Source organism: Anser brachyrhynchus (genome assembly GCF_964034855.1).
Source record: "Anser brachyrhynchus genome assembly, chromosome: 16".
Classification (NCBI taxonomy): Eukaryota; Metazoa; Chordata; class Aves; order Anseriformes; family Anatidae; genus Anser; species Anser brachyrhynchus.
In genome coordinates, this window is record NC_137734.1 from 9,174,988 (window position 1) to 9,187,518 (window position 12,531).

General features: G+C 47.0%; 1 protein-coding gene across 1 annotated transcript in view; it reads right to left on the reverse strand.

Annotated features, from left to right (window-relative positions):
- Positions 1-12,531, reverse strand: part of LOC308178978 (somatomedin-B and thrombospondin type-1 domain-containing protein-like) — a 42,309-nt gene that overhangs the window by 8,299 nt on the left and 21,479 nt on the right. The window contains exon 5 of the transcript XR_013940083.1: positions 2,210-2,348. The gene's annotated coding sequence lies outside the window, so the exon portion shown is untranslated. The remainder of the gene's footprint in view (positions 1-2,209; positions 2,349-12,531) is intronic.

The window sequence follows — 12,531 nt, forward strand, 5'->3', positions numbered from 1 at the left end:
GATATTAAATATTTTTGTCCTAGTTAAAGTATACTACAGAAATTATTCTTTGCTTTCCTAGACCCCCAGCCCACACCACTCCCAGCCATTACTTGCATGTACTTTATGCCCCAGCAATGTGCTGGCAGCTCGAACCAAACCCCAAGGCAGAAGCACCGCATGGAAAGCAGGGTCCCTCCCTGCGAGGTGACCGGTGGTGGCACTTTGGTGGCCGCAGAGCGGTCGCTGCCTGCTCAGCGTTACTTCAGGCACCAGCAACCCAAAGTTACCGTGGCTAGCAGCAGCAGATTTACTGGTCTAACAACAACAGAAAGTGCCAGACTTTACACAGATTAATTAAATGCAGCAGCTTTGTCACGTTTCAGATCTCCTCCATCGCCTCCAGCCCGCTTCCTCCATGGCTGCAGCGGCACTAACCTCACTCTCTCTTTCTCCCCACCTGGGGTTTTTCCTGTGATTTTTCTTATATATGCTAAACTCAGCAGGTTTTTTTGTTTGTTTCTTTCTTTCTTTCCATGTTACACACCAACCTCTGATCCTATTAAAGAAACAACAACACCATATCTGTTTAATGAGGGCTGTTCCTCTAAACACCCAGAGCAAGCCTGCACCCTCCCGCACCGAGTCAGCCAATAAACCTGAAGGTTAATCAAACAAAACCATCTGGTGAAGGAGCACGCACCCCGAGTCAGGGCCCCAGGGAGCCAGCAACCCCCCAAGCACCCGTGGGGCTTGTCCAGCTCTTCCCACCGAGGACAGAGGGGTGCAGGACAGCCCAGCTGCTGGGGACCCTGTGCCGCTGGCACCCTCCTTGTGGCACCTTGCTGTATACACCATCTGTCCCCAAGGCCTGTATCATGGGCTGTGGGGTGCTCTATATCAACCATTGGCACAAATATTAAATGTATACTATGGAAAGTTCTGGTAAGTACATGTGGAGCTTTGGCCACAGGCTCTTTTGTGTGTTATTTTTAATTCTCTCCTTAATAAAGCCAGTGGAGTTTTTCCAGAGTTTAACTTGGCCAGCAGTGCTGGAAGCTGGGCTGCTGAAAATATAGCTGAAGCAGCATGGACCTCTCTCCTAGGGATCATAGAATAACAGACTCATTAAGGCTGGAAAAGAGCTCCAAGATCATCTGGTCCAACCATCACCCTACCACCATCATCCACTAAACCATGTCCCTAAGCAGATGTCACTGCCTTCTCCGGGGACACTTCTGTTCCCATGTAACACCACCTTGTGTCACCGAAACCAAGGAGGACACTTAGGCATTTCAGCATGGATGAACACGAGGAAAGGTTCAGGTTTTCAATATTTTCATCATTTCAGAAAAGTCAGTAACAATTTAAATAATTTACAAGGTTTTTTGTAGGAAAATCTCTGCTTATAAAATATGGAGTAGATTCTTCCATACTATCTCGTTCTGCTTACTTACCTTCCTTCCTACCTTCCATACAGAAATTGAGCTACTGAGAAATGCAACATCATTATTATTCAGCAAGCAAGAGCATTTAGAGGTAACTTTGCCCTAGAGTATCATCTGCAACCATCCAAGCAGAAGCTGAGACTAATGTGTCACAGCAATGAAAGTTTGTGGTTTCTGGTTAGAAACACAAGCACCGAGCATTAACCTTAGCTTTGGAAAAGAAGAGCACATTTGCATCACGCAATTTAATCCCTATATAACTGAACAAAGAACCCGCATCTCTAATCTAAATGTAGGCTTACACTTTGCTATACCCAGTGGCATTTTGTAGTGTTGGCAGATATGTGGTTAACAATAATAGAAACTAAAATGAATTGGTCTATGTGCTGAACAGAAAAAATATGTGATGTAAAATGCTGTTTTCATGCCTTGATGATAATTAGTCTAAAAATGAACTGCTCAGTGATGAGGTAGCTTCTAGCATTCTGTGGAATGGCGGAGAGGCAAACACTAGGGGACGTTCAGATGAGATTGATCCAGGCATGAGAAAGTGTAAGTTTAAATTATTTAACAAAAATGAATTCCCATAGATGTTCATGGTCTAGTTTTATTCCTCTTTACAGGGAGATTTAATAGCCAGATGATACAATAAATTGGAGACATTATTTTCTGATTCATAAGAGACTGACAAGGCCAAAAAAAATAATTTAAGTCCCCAAAGTGCACGATTGTAAGGCAGAGCTTGTCAAAACACTTACAACGCTACAGAAAAGCGCACTTACCTTCCAAACCTTTGGAAATACTCAGAGCTCGTGTGGCTACATGGAAACAGCCGCCTTGCATTGCTCCGACCCCTGTGCAGCCAACATGATGTGGGTGACGCCGGGCGTTCAGCTGAGCCATCGAGGAAGGTGATCGCAGCTGAGGCAAGGAGAAGAGTGGGTCACTGGGTTTGCCACCCCACCTGGCAGCCCAGGGACCCCCCCCCTGCCAGCACCGTGCCTTGGGCATGCAGGAAGCAAGGCCCAAGAGAGCGCCTCCTGCTCAAGGCTTGGGAAGACGAGTTAGATGATCTTTAAGGTCCCTTCCAACCCAAGCCTCTTCCCCAACCTTCATGGCTGATTTCCAGTGTTGTACGATGGCAACGAGGGTCTGGGACAGACATGCCACTGCTGCTGTGGTCAGATAGCTCATTTACATTGTTATGGGCCCAAATCCATCGTTATCAACTCGAGGGGCCTGACCCACGCTGACGGGAGCTCTGGGGTCCATGTGCTGCTCACCCCACTATTGGCAGGTCTGGGTGTCCCCCAGCTCTGAAGGGCTTAAAGAGACAACTAAATGGAGAAGCAAATCACAGTACAGGACAATAAATTAGAATGTATATAACCCTTTGCTATAAAGCAAAAATGATTCATTCCCCACGAATAAATTAGCCTGTAAGCTCTCCAGTGTAGCCTTCCTTATACATCATCCCCAAAGAGCTAGTGCTGACCAGCTGGGCAAGATAAGGAGAAGAAAACTTGGCCTGATATGCTACAGCAGCTACACCCAAGCTCCTAAACACAAGCTCATGCCAAATAATGTGACCATAGCTCTAACTCTCTTTTTTTTTTTTTAATGATTAGTCATCAAAAGCCATGAGGCTGTTTGTTGGAAGATAGCTATTAAGAGCTGTCTAATTGCATACAAAAGATTAGACCATTTTCCAAAGGTCTAATTGACCAGAAGAATCTGTGGTTTTCTCCATGTGCTTGTTTTTCACATCAGCAATATTGGTTTCCACTAAAATTTTCTAGCAAACAAATATTTTTGAAGCATTTCAGCACGCAGTAGGAAGACCGGCACGAAAAAAAGCAGACCACCAGCTGTTCCCCTGGGAATCCAGCAGAAAGGAACAGTTGATTTCCTATTATCATAAATGAGCTCGTTAGCTGGGTTGACTTCAGACTGAGTTCAGCAGTTCAGAGCCTCTGTTCCAGGATATATAGAACTTATATAACAAAAATTAAGAAAGTGAAGGAAGGATATTGCAAGTGCCTGTTTCCTCGCTAAATGATTTCAGCATTCTGGTGCCAGGGTAGATGAATGGAAGCTGAGCTAGGATGCTGTGCTGACTGGACCATACCCAGAGCTGTAGGAAGACTTTATAGATGTACTGGGCACTTAAAGAGGATTTCCAGGACAGCAAGGATCCTGTCCTGTATTGCAGTTTTCTTAATATATGCCTATATCACGAGTAATCTGTGCAATTGGTGCTCTCATAGAGTTCCAGAATAAACTTGCAGAATAGCATTTCTTGGACTTTATGTAAAGCAAAAAAGCTTTAAGCGTGGACATTCATTTCCACTATTGCTGCTGTTATGAGCATCTAGGATGACTTGATGGCCTTAGCATAATGGTGAAGCCTGAGCTCCAGTCCTATATTTAACTCTGACCCTTTGTTCCTGAGCACTCTTCAGTAGGAAGGAAACCCATATCTATTTCATTAGAGTATTACAAGGAGTTATTTGCTAACATTAGTTATTGATCTGATAAGAAAAAATGCATAATGTATTCAGCAAGATAATTAAGAGTGCAATACCAAGTAGGAATATAGTTTCATGGGAGAAAAAGCAATTATCACAGTGATAAAGAATAAACAAAAGTATGAGACTTTTGCTGTATCTTGTGCTTTTTGGGAATTATTTCTCTGACTTTATTCCCTAGCCCTTTTGGCAGAGTTTCTCTCTCTTTCTCACCCAATCTCTCCTTCGCAGCCTGCTCGCAGAACATTTACCCCTTTCCTCAGACAGACACCCTTCCCTCCAGCAGCCGTGCCTCCCCCTGCCCGGCCGCTCGGCACGGCTGGAGGCAGGGAGCAGCGGCAGCGCTCCGTCCTAACGCGTGAGCAAGGCGATGACAAGGCAAGAATTGCACACAAGGCACAGGCTGGATGTTTTCTCAAATGCCAGGTTTGGATTTTGCAGTTTAAATCACACAGAGATGCACAAATGGGTAGGGCTGGGGTTTTGTTTCCCCTCCAGGTACACATACCTCCTCATGAGCCCTTCTTCAAAACAGTTTCCCTTACACAGCCACTGTCCCAGCTGGTTTTGAGTCCAGCTTCCCCCAGTGCGTGCTGAGAGCACAAATTGTGCTTTCTCTAGCCTCTTCACAGCCCGTGCACTCTGAGAGGCTGAGCGTTTGCTGTGCCACCTCTCCCGGGAGGAGCGTTACCTGCATACCAGCAGCACCCTGTGGGCTCCCCACCACGGGCAGTCCGCGGGGCTCGCCTGGTCACAACCCATGTTGGAGGCTGTGAACCGCACCACAGCAACCTCCTGGCTCGTGCCTGGCACCTGGGCACTGCAAAAACTGTCACAGATGGGTTATTTTACAGAAACGGAGGCCCAGAGGTGCTGGCTGCCTGCCTCCAGCTCAGGCTAAAGCTCACTGCTTCTTAAAATGAACTGCCTGGTGGCCAAACCAGAGCAAGGGACCCCAGAGACACAGGGTGTTCATGTCAGAAGGGGCTGGGAATACAGACTTCCAGCTCCCAAGCTGCTGTCTCAAATATTAAGCATCCTTCCAGGGGGGAAAGAAAAGGGGGGGGGGGTAAAACCAACCTGTGTTGGAATACTGAGCCTGCATTCCGGACCTAAGTCTGTCATCTTCTGTATTGTATTGCCCATATTCTCTCTCTCTGTGGAGAAGAATATCTCAAAAAGCTTTGCAAATGTTTCTTTTCTTCAGTATCAACCTCTGCCTGGAACAAGAATTTTCTCCGCCATGGGTGAAAAAGCTGGGTGCCACTCTTTTCCTGGCTGTTACTCAAGGTATAAGATCCATATCCCTACCACAAACCATGCTGGGACTTCTAATTGGGTTTTCCTCCCACTGTAACTCCCTCTACCATCTGTTTCCCTTTTTCTCTCGGATGACACATCCCTCAGTCACTGAGCAGTGCCACTGAGATGCCAACCGAACCCTGGAGAACCAGCCGGAGCAGCTCCTTCTCTCTTCCCCGTGCCCCCGATCACCTCCAGCTCAGCTCCAGGTGTGAGGTGGGATTTCAAATGACCACAGCCCCATCTGGGGACAGCGAGGGGATCAGACACCGATGGCCTGGTGTACTCCAGTCCATGGTCCTGGCTGGGTTTTAACTCCAGCTCAGCAGTGGGGCTTTTTTGAAGACAGGGCAGGAACCCCATGTCTCTGAAGTCATGAGCAAAACTTCCGCTGCTCTCAGCAGGGCTGGGGTCCCACACTGGGTTTTAAATAGCACCAGAGCTGTTTAACCTATGACACAACTGATTTTTTTTTTTAAATTTTATTTTATTTTGCATAGCTCAAAACCATCGCTGTGCTTGCAGCAACTTCCCATGTCCCCAGTGCTAACGAAGGGCTCAGGAACCTCTCTGCTGAGATAATTGGTTGCCCCAGGCTTCAACAGGATCTGGCCACTGCTGCATCTAAGGAGATTACCAAATTGTCAGCAGTGTGGCTACTTCTTCTGGCCTCTGTCCAGAACCCCAGCCGTGTTGGAGTTGAGCTACTGCAAATGAAAATACATTAGAATTTTAAATCTGTTCATAAATGATGCTTGCTCATTGGGAATCGTGAAGTTAATGTTGCCTGCAGCTATTACTAGTGTTTTCAGAAATAATTCATTAGCTGCAAAAATCTTCCTTCACGTCTTGGGAGACGAAACAACAAAAAAAAAATTAGCTATTTTAATTTTCTTGTTGTTTTCCTCCTTTCAGTCACTGCCTTCTCCAGCACCACCCCCACCCCTTTTTCAGGTTGCAAAGTCATGACATGACATCTGAGAGTCCTCGGAGACACATTTCAGAGGAGTTCTGGCCACGTACCATCAGCTGGTACCTTCCACCAGTTCCCATAGCAATACTTTACTCAAGTATGGGCATTTTTTCTGACATTTCTTGAAACGCCAGTCCCTGCCTAACAGAGGAGCAGAAGGTAAACTGTAGCGGTGGCCTCTGGCTGCCAGAGGCGTGCTCCCCACATCTCAGCGGCTGCCCACGAAAAGGGTTTTGGCAGAAATACCTTCTGTAAAAGCCGACACAGAGCCCCCTGATACACAGCCCAGTGCTAAGCCACAGGGCACTGGCTTAGACTCCTTTTACCTGCAGTAACTCTAATAACTTAATTTTTCATGGAGTGAGGAAGACCAGGGAAAATTATTTTCTCTCTGCACTTCAGCTGCTCTGCTTTTGGTCCCGAAAGAAAAGAATCACATGTAAGTAAATGGTAGGAGAGAGGAGCCTGCAGATTGTCTTTCAAAGAAAATACACCCAGGTTTGAAGTCAAGTTCTATTGGTTATTCTACCATAAATGTTTTGTTCGACCTCATGATGCCTGAGGAATATGAAACTAAATTTCTTGCAATTTCAGGGCTCTTGCAGCTCTTTCTGCAAGCCTTGAGGAGCACCAAAGAGCAGCAACTGTACTGGGCTGACTGCAGCTACCCTGCCTGCTTGCTGCGAGCCTGGATGACCCCCCGTTTCTGCACAGAAGGGACACAGCCGAAGCCAGCCCTCTCCTAGCAGGAGAGGGAAACCACCGGGTTAAAACAGCACAGAGCGTGTGCTCCCACCCAGCTGCCTCTCTCATGAGTGTCTCAGCTTTGCTGGTAAATTCAAGGAATGGCCTTTCTCCCAGGACACGGAGTTGCTTTAACATCTACGAAAAGCAAGACAAAGACCCGAGTGATTTTAGTTCATTGTGCTGGAGAGCACGTGGCGAAGCCGCTCGTCCCCAGCGAAAACAGCACAATGGATGCCATCTGCAGACAGCAGCGTGTGCTGCTCTGCCTGCCCGCTGTGCCAGCTCCATCTCGGGGCCAGGCGGCACCAGGGCAGGGGAACCGACCCGGCAGAGACGAGGGGCTCTGCTCGTCGGTGGGTGCCCACCACGTGCTGGGGGCTTGTCTTGTCTTGGGGTCTTGCCCACCCCATTCCCAGCCCGGCTCTGCGCCCTGCCTCTTCTCCCGTTCCTCCCTCCGGACCCGGCGGCGGTGCCGGGTGGCATCAGGAAGGGAACTCGTTTTTTCCCCTTAGCGATTTGACACTGAAATTAGATTGGGTTCAATTGCTGGGCCATTACCACCTGTGCTAATGGCTGAAATTGCTTTCAAAGATAGACTGCGGTGTTTTGAATTTGGAGAAAGATTGCTGTCCCTTTTAATTACATTTTCTGTCCATAATGAGACAATTATAAGCATTTAATAGCTCCCAGTCATCAGCTTCCACTGTATGAGAGTGAAGTAGAAAGAGGCTGCTCCACCTCCCCGCTTCTCTTTCCCCTCCCACCCGCTAATTTCCTCGAGCAATTCACAAGTGTGGCACGTACATTCGCCTCTCTTCTGGCAGTGATCCGAGCAGCGCTCAAACTGCCCAAAGCTTTCCCGTGCACCCATTGCACTGCTCCAGCTGCGGCACTTGAGGACCAAACTCAGCTCCGGTCACCTTCAGAGGGCAGCACATGCGTAAGGAAGAGCAGCAGCCCACCCACTCACCCCCCTTTTCACTTAAACCATATGGATTTACCAATCAGGAGTATTTGGGGGCTTTTGAAATCAAAGGTTTCATTCATGTGTATAGAGTGAGAGAGGAAAAACATGGTCTGGGAAGTAACACAGAAGGTGCTGTGCCAGCCCAACGCCAGGCAAAACACCCCGATGCTCTTCTCACAAAGGTCAGCAGCTCCAGCGTTAGCATCATATCTGCACCCTCAGCTCAGGTTGGTGCTCTGGTATCTGAGCACTGGCGGGTCGATTCCTGCCAGCTAGGAATCCTTTCGGCTCTTTAAACCTGAGCTCCTCAATCTTAAGCAGCATCGGATCTTATTATTGTAAGACTGAATAGTGCAGCCAATAAATACTGCATTTAACATACCAATGGAATGAAGTACAGGGCTCTGGTCAAGAATAAAAATTTATTTACAGCAATATAAAAATATTACCATTAATCTAGGGTCTGGTACCCTAAAAAACAGAAATCTGGAGAGCAGCCATTACTGGCAGGATAAACTTAAAAGCCTCCCCAAATATTGGCTGCCTGTATGCGCTAGCTCAGTGCAGTCAGAAGGCATCTTAAATGTCCAGTGAAAATACTCCCAACTCCCACGGGCCTACCTTAAAGATCACAGTTACTCAGGCCCAGCTGAACACACGGGGATGTGTGTGTTTTCCATATGTTCATTCACAAAGCCTTTGCAGAAAGATAGAGAAATTCAAAGGAGGGAGAGAGTTTCAGGTGCAAGTCCGTAGTAAGAAGCACTATTAACCTGGGGAGATGTAAAAACCTCAAAGAGCAAGAGCTGACCATGGTCTTCCCTGTGTCAGCCCGAAGGCTAAACACCTTTCCTCAGCCCTAGGGTCTCCAAAGGGTCAGCAAGCCCTTGTGGTGTCTTAGCAGCACCGCGACTTGTCCCCAGCTGCCCCAGGATCTTACAGCAGCTCCCTAATGGTGGGGACAGGACTTTACCCCTCCTAGAGTACAAAAGGGAAAATAAATACTTCTCAGTATTTATTTATCTCAGTAGGATACTACCAGCTGCTTTGGAGCTAGAATGCATTGAAGTATTAAGGACTGCAGCTGTCTGGTTACAGCCCTACATTTAGGCATGGAGGAAAGAGAAACCCCTCTAGAAAAGCAGCCACACTGAGCAGCAGGACCTGCAAAGGAGGACAAGACTGGAGCAGGAAACAGAGGTAAACATGGTACACATAAATATGTATATTACAGTATCTACAGCCATGTGGGCTGGTGCTAGGGGAGCACACAGCAGGGAAAGTGAGAAGAGAAAGAGACCAGGCACCAAGCACGGGAACAACAGCACAGCCCTCACGGGAGAGGCAGGGTTGCTGTGGCCATAAACATCGCCAGTGCTTGGGACTTCACTGGGACGCTCTGGATGAGCATGCCTGGCTGTGTGACACAGAGACTCTGGGGAGCAAAGGGCTGGGACTCCCAAAAACAATGGATTTCCAACCGACTGACATGGTTTGGCACTGGGAGTTGCAAACCAAGATCACCTCTTTACATTTCTTTTTTCCGTACAGCTTCTAGAAAATAAGTCTGAAAAGATTTGCTAGGGTTCACACTCCCCAGCTACAGCGCTGACATGCTGACAGAAACTGCGTATTAAAGAGTTTCCATCAAAAAGCCCAAGTGGTGGGGCCTCAGCAGTTGTGCAAAACTTCTAACACCCCCCTGTCCTCGGGGAAACTTCACTCTGAGCCAGCCAGCCACAGGAGTTACCATCCACCCCGCTCAACGTGAATCACTGTCGTCTGATTAAAGATGATCCTCCCGGCACTTCTCTGCCTCAACCATGCTGTTTTGACGTCCTAGTTCAAGAGCTGTCACTTTAATTATAAGAATGAGCACTGATGCAGAGCACCGGCAGTAGCAGCAACAACAACAACAAAAAATTGCAAATCTCCAACTCATAGAAACAGAGTTTTAATGAGATTAGTGGAGACGGCTGGAAGGGACTGCACGTTGTATACATGGGATGAAATGAGCATGCTGCCTGCATCCAGGGCGCCTTGCTGAGGGACTCTGACCCCTTCACAAAAATGGCAAAGTTCGTAACCCCTCTTATAACCCCTGGATGAAAAGCTGAAGCAGGGAGAAGAGCTGCAGCAGGAGCCAGGAGCTGAACTAGGACTCGGGGTCCAGCTCCCAGCCCTGCCATAGCTGGGAACATTCAAGAGACATCAAAGTGCTGAGGCAGCTGTCAAATTATTGCTATTTCCAGCAAAGGTAACAGATAATCAAGATTTGCTACTCAAAATCTGGGGGGGCAGGAGTTGTTCTTTTCAATGAAAATGTGGTTTTTTTTGCTAGGAATAAGCTTTAAATCTCTATTTAGCCTTCAAATTGTTCACACTTTTAATAAAGACTTTGCAGACACCAAAGCTACCCAGTTTGTGTAATACCTTTCAAGTTGACCCAAATTTGTGCATTCAGGTTGAAGAAAAAACAAAAAGAAACAAACAAACAAGAAAGCCATGGTTTTGAGAACTGCATTTAGCAGGAAATGAAAAACATTAATTCTCACCAACCATTCTCACTTAGAAATGTGTCCTCAACTGCTTCTATCCAGTCCCACTTCCTAAAAAAGAGGTGAGAAACAGAAATGCTCCGTTTCCCCCCACAAAGCCCTGGGTTTTCGTAGCCCACCTCTCATTAGGACCATGACTTGTTTTTCTGTGATTCCTGCGACTTCAGGCAGCGAGCACCCAACCAAAACTGCTGCCCAGGGAATCCACAGCGAAACCACTGCCCAAGTGAGTGAACTGGAGAAAAAACAGCGGGGGGCCTGGCAGCAGTGGGGCAGCAATGGGTTTGTGATGATGGGGACAGGAGCAGAAGCTCAATAATGGGGCTTTCAAACCCTCTGCACTTTTAGGATAAATCCCAAGGCACTTTACAATCCAGACATCCTATTCTCCCAATCTTATTTACTAAAGCAATAAGAAATTGCACTTCCCATGGCACCCGGGGCACATTATTATACTGTGTAATTTCCTTCTGCAAAAACCCAATTAACTGTACATGTCTGCACCCATTCTGCCAACTATCTCGTTTCATAATTTTAGAACAACAGTGCAAACTGCCGGGGAGTTATCAGTAAGAACTGCTCCGCAATAATTAATAGACTCAAAGATTAAAAAAAGGAGCAAAATAGGCACACAGATTAACAGAGTCAATTATAACGTAGCTATCTACAGGCCCAGGATCTTGTCTAAAAGTAATTTGCCCCAGAGGGCAAGATGGAGACTGAACGTGCATTGCTTCGAGAACTGTTTTGGATTCCCATCTCTTTGTTCTTAAGGGACTGGGATCAGAGTGCAAGCAGACGTCATTGCAGTTAGGGAATCCTAAATCACCTCTGAGCCCTTTCTCGTTCGCTTCTGATCAACAGGCGTTGGAGTCACATCGACAAAACCATTCCCTAAGTGACATTTCTCTCTTATCCTAGCACGTACAGCTTTGTTGTGGATCTAGCCATGTTATATCCCTCCAGACCCCTTGTGAATCCAGGATGGACAGCGCTGACCCTGCTGTGCAGCTGTCTCCACGTCCAGGAGGTGACAACCTTTGCAATTCAGCCCACGGCCAGCCGCAGCCCCCGGGGAGAGCAGTGCCTCCCTCTGGGGTCCTGTCTGCACAATGCTGGGCTGCTCAAAGCACAAACACAACGAAATGCTCGGCTTTGACCTGCCTCAAAGCCTTTGGGCAGCTTTGGAAAATCCACTCCCAAGCAATTGCTCCAAGCAATTTGGGTTCTTCTGAGAACGGTGGGATGTGGTCTAAAATGGAAAAACACAGCAGAACACAGAGCACAAAAGAAGAAACTGCTCCATTCTAGAAACCTCTGCAGCTAATGAGGAATTTGAACATCTACTTGTCAATTCCACACAAGACATTTTTCCTCCCTGATTTCAGGTAAAAACTGCTTTTCCTAATTGTCTCCCTTCAAGCTTCCCTCAGAGCCCCTAAACACACTGAAGCTTTTTCATCAAATCCTGAAGACAGCAAATGAGAAGAGCCCAAGAGACAGACAAACGAGGGGCCTCTTCTGCAGCAGTCTCTGTCTCGCCCGTGTTTCCCCTTCCAGCACCACAGAAGCTGCTGAGCCTGTGCACTGCCCTGCAGTCTGGCCCCAGCATGTGCATTTGTGAAGAGGGTCAAAAGATTTGGGTGGTTTTAAAGAAACCTAAACCTATCACACATCTTTGCATATAAGTGAGGTTATTTTCTGGGCTGAAGACAGGGAAAACTGCTTTTGCATATCCATGAGCTAGAAGAAGAATGCTGTATTTACGCTGCATCTATTCACTTCTTAGCAAAGGTACACAGGAGTGAATGAATCCATTGCAGGCATACTGAGCATATAGAAGAAAAAAAGAAAAAAAAAGAAAAAAAAAAAGATCATAATCCTGGAAAATGCATTTGCTTAATTGCATGGCTTCCACATTTCCCAGTGAAGGACTTTAATCCACTCATTAAGCCATTTTTACTGCAATGTGCTACCATAAAGCAAACATATTTGCCATTGCATTTGCACAATTACAGCCGTTTAATAA